This window comes from Cicer arietinum, chromosome 6 (assembly GCF_000331145.2).
Source record: "Cicer arietinum cultivar CDC Frontier isolate Library 1 chromosome 6, Cicar.CDCFrontier_v2.0, whole genome shotgun sequence".
NCBI lineage: Eukaryota > Viridiplantae > Streptophyta > Magnoliopsida > Fabales > Fabaceae > Cicer > Cicer arietinum.
This window is the reverse complement of record NC_021165.2, coordinates 1596160-1601332: the sequence shown is the minus strand read 5'-3', so window position 1 is coordinate 1601332 and position 5173 is coordinate 1596160.

Sequence of the window (5173 nt, the reverse complement as noted above, 5' to 3'; positions counted from 1 at the left end):
TAAATTAAATTATTAAATGAATTATTATTTAATTCTTAATAATAATAAATGCACGGTCAGCAACTTAAATTCAGTTACTAAATCACCAATTTAAAGAAGTTAAACCCATCACCAATTTTTTATTTAAGAATACATCACTCTATAAATCTGTTTATTATTCTGATAATTAATTTTACTACAAATCCGTTTATTATTCTGAGAATTAATTTTAACTTTATTTATTATTTTTATAGACTAAATTTTACGTAATTATCTATAATTATTTTTAAAAAAATCAATTTGATTAATTTTAATTTTTTTTAAATTAAAAATTAATTTAGTTCAATTTTTTTGAATTGAAAACAAGTTCGATTTATTTAAATTTTGTAGTTTGATTCAATTTTTAATTTTTTTTAACAATAATCATGCACAAATATGTCATGAAGTTTGAAATGGGTATCATGGATACTAACAAACGGAACAATGTTGCATAATTTTCCCCTGTCTAGTAATTTATCATACACCATGTAGAAACATTTGTCATTGTTGACTCTTACAACAAAGTCGTCGGCTAGAAAACCCAATTATTGAAGAGTGGATTTCCAAGTATAAGAGTTTCCAATAAGGTGGTTACATTGGGAAAATGTATGGGCCATCAAGATAACTAGCACATAAAAGTTAGAACCTAAAACTTGTCAAGTTGATGGATTATCTTTCAATGTGTTTGTCTAGGAGAGATATATCAGCAGCTCTAGTTTGATGGATAGAAATCCCACCTTTATTCATGGATATCATGTATCATTTGATTAAATGACATTGTTTTCCTCCCCATATAAAGTTTTTGATGGTGGAATCAATTTTATCACACGCTCATTCAGGAAGCCACATGTTTTGCATGGAGTAAATTAACATAGATGATATAACATACTTTGCAAGAAGACTTTGCCTAATCTACTTAAAAGATTACATTTTCATGTGAGTCTGATTTGGACCATTTTAAGAAGAGGAAAACCAAAATACTTGTCAATGTTAATTGCCTAATCTACTTAAAAGATTACATACTTTGAAGTCATTCTTAATTGCTATACCATTAAGAAGAGGAAAACCAAAATTCTTGTCAATGTTGTAAGTGTGTCTGAATTATAGCATACCTTCAAATCTAGAAATTTTGGTCTGAGGAACATTCTTAGAAGAAATGAACCTTGATTTACGAGTATTGACATTCTTATTATCTCTACCATTATTTCGTCTTTATCCAAAATTTCCTCACAAAGTCAAAATACGAAAGTTATATGTAAAATGCTTATGTTTTTTATGAAGACAAAGACCAAGGAAATTGATGAAATTGCAAGCTAAAAAAGAAGTCAAACAATCAAAGTCAACTATGGTCAAATATGCTAGAAGTTTTATAATGTAAAGGTACACGATACAATCTAATATTCTTATATTTCAAATGCACATGAGAACCTTTTATTTTAGCACACACATCAAAAGGATTTTCAAAGTGTCAAAATGCATGAACAATGTTTGAAAATAAAGTTTTTAACAAAATTCAATATTATATTCGACTACAGCATGTTGTAGCCGAATACAAGTGGTATGTTAGTAGTTAAAATTGAACATGTGTATTCGACTACGTAATGGTGTGTTCGAATACAAGTGTTAAGTCAATAGCTAAAACTGAACATTTATATTCGACTACGAGATGGTGTAGCCGAATACAAGTGCTAAATCAGTAACTAAGACTGCACATTTGTATTCGACTACAACATGGTGTATTTGACTACAAAGTTCACTCTTTTCTATTCGACTACAAGGTTTCGTATTCGAATACAATGTTGAAATTTTAAATAAAAATTGAACATTATAGAGGTGTATTCGACTACACACAAGTTGTAGCCGAATACAACTGCGAAACAACACAATTTTTCATTTTTGAAATTGTTATGGATCATTGCATATGTTCATCAAACATCTAGGAACGATAGTCACCGATCTGAAGTGATGTCTATGGAGTATAAGTACCCCATAACTTCAATTTTAAACGAATCAATCCTACTACAAAACTTAGAACAACTTTGAACAATTTTCTGAAATATTCTCAAAGTTATTTTTCATATTTCAAGTACATGCACTACATTTTCATATCGTTGAAAAATGTTATCTAGTATACTTGAAATAATAGTGGATTGATATCATTATACAAATTATTATACTCTTGTTCTTATTCAATAATATTTGCTGAAAAATCATTGAAGTTATTGTATTGTTTTTAAAGAAAGTGTTGTAATTTCTTCAAGTATTCTAATCTAATATAGTTGTGTGCTATCTTAAGCAGTGTGTTAGAAGTTTGTAGCATAGATCCTATGGTGGGATTTGTACATATTCTAACAATAGTGAAAAAATCTTTTGTAGTGTGTAAAAGAACGGGATGTATTCTTGGTTATAAGAGGACCCAAGATAATATTGTTGTGTTCGTTATTTTTCTACCATTTACTTTTTATCAAACACTATTCTAATAAAAAAATCGTCCATTAAGTATCGGAAAACGAGAAATTTTCTAAATACCTAATTAACAACGTCTTAGATGTGTCTCTGTTCTTACACTATACAATTTAATACTATAAGATTACAATTATGGTAACTTTGTCATTTGTTATAATACTAATTTTAACACATGTGTAACACTATGTTTAAATTTGTCAAAAAATATATGTTAGCTATGATTTATAATTTATTGTGTTTAATCTTTGAAGAGTGGCGTTTATCCGTAATTCAGAATATTGCCATATACATAAATCAATGTTATGTAACAAATGTTTGATTACCCATTTTATAAAGCAAAACATAGGAAAAAAATTTGTGTTGAAGATTTTTTAAATTAGAAAAATTATTGGATGGAACATAAAGTAGAAAGTGATAATCTCTAATGCTAAATATAAACATCAATTAAATAGAAGATGAACTATAATATTGAAATAAATCTTTATTTCTAATAACAACTAATACAAAAAAAAAATATAAAATTTCTCTTAGACTTTCATTATGTTACGCTTATCTTTTTCATGAATATACTAACTTAAATTTTTTTTTTCTGTCATTCGATAAACCTTATATTTTTTCACTATTTCACTCAATTGTTTTTTTTTTTGAACTATCATGATGAATAAAAAAATCATTTTGCATGAATTGATTGGTTGTCCAATAAATATAATATTAGTAGAAAGTGATGTTTGTACATAGACATGTTTTGAGAAATATATTAGTGGTAATATAATTTCAATTATTAATGAATTTTGTTAGTTGTATGATGTCGTAAGTATAGAATTATCTTGATGACATGTTTTGAAAAATATCGTGATGATAATACAATTTCAATTATCAATGAATTCTTGTTCGTTATATGATATCGTAAATAATCTAAAATAAAATACAACATTAAAAGAATCACTATACCAAATATACATCAAATTATTAGAAGTTGTAAGAAAATAAGTGCTATTGAATAATTACAAATTAAACGAGATACAATAATCTCGCACACGTGCTAATTTTCCTAAATTACTTAGTAACATATTTAGCATTTGAAGAAGTTGAATGCACGTCACATACCACCACGCTTCAACCATATACATTTAAGTATAAAAACGTGGAAATGTTTTGTCAACTTATATGGTCTCATAAATGTGATTTAACACATAGAAGATGAAGAATTGAAATCAATGAATATAAGGTAATAGAATTAATATAAAAATATGTTTTTTTTTAATTGATTAATAAATTTTATATATTAATGATGTAGTTTCACACATGGAAGATGAATGATATTAAAGCAAATATTTTTTTGACTCTATAATGGTTTTATATGAATAAGAGTAGTAAAAATAATTCAAAAATATTGTGTTTGTAACTGATAAAAACATTGAATGGCTATATGTATATTTTATTAATACAACTTTTTTATGTGATAGAATAAATATAAAATTATAAAAATGAAATATATAAATATAGTATAAATTATCTTTTATTAGATCTTGTGAGACAAAAACAAAAAAAAAAACTTTTCATAAACCCTCAGCACAGGGAAATCTTGTCTAATAGAGTGTAGAGTGTAGACACGATTTGATTGAGGGGGAGAAGGGGACGTGAACAGTTATGCCAACAAACTTAATTTGTAGAGAAGAACTTATGGCATTAGCATAATAATATGACTTGCCTGTACTAATGAAGGCTTATACCGCAACTTCAATGTTGGAAAGGCATGTCCAATTTCTGATGGAGATATCTGAATCAGGATGGAAGAAAACCTGTCGTCCTCTTTTATCCAGTTGACATACGCCAGAGCATCTTTTGATGGCCCACTATACTGTAGCTAGCAATATATCACTTCAGAAGGACCTATTTGAACTGCAAAATACTGCACCGAAGACTAGTGCCTGCTCTTATACCGTCACTTTAACCGCAATGTATATGTAATATTGTGTGTGATCCATAACAATGGATAACTTTCATTCTTGAAAAATAATTTTAAATTGTTTTAAAATATATATTTTGATTTTCCAACAAACTAATCAATGCACTATTACAATTACTCGCAAATTTATTTTTGAAACATCGTAAATTTTATCTTGAAAAGATGACATTGATGTGAGATCAACGTAAATAAGTCATATATTCAATTATAGTGTTAGATCAAAATATCTAAAAATTTACATAATGACTATTTTAATTGATATTTTACAATTTAAATTATATATCTATTGATTAACAAATTCAAAAATTAATTTAATTGATTTTCAATAAACAATTTGAATATTCAGCGTAAACAATAATGAATAGCTAATATGTAACTGTTTTTTTTTTTCTTTTTCAACTAGTTATACTTCTTATATAGGAAGTGAAAGCGCTCTATCATGGACATTATATATCTCGGGTCATGCAAACAATACGACCGCATATTCATTTAATCGGCCAATTATCCTAATAAATGATTACAGAGCTTGATTGATCAAAAAATTGTTTCCATCCCCGACCATAGTGACGAGATGATTTAAATTTTTTAACCTTAACTGTAATTTTAGTATTTGTATTTTGACAAAAAAAATATTTTTATTTTTACATTTTTTTATTAACAAATTCTTATATTTTCGTTGGTTTTAATTTATTTTTTATTATATATTTTTTTATTAATGAT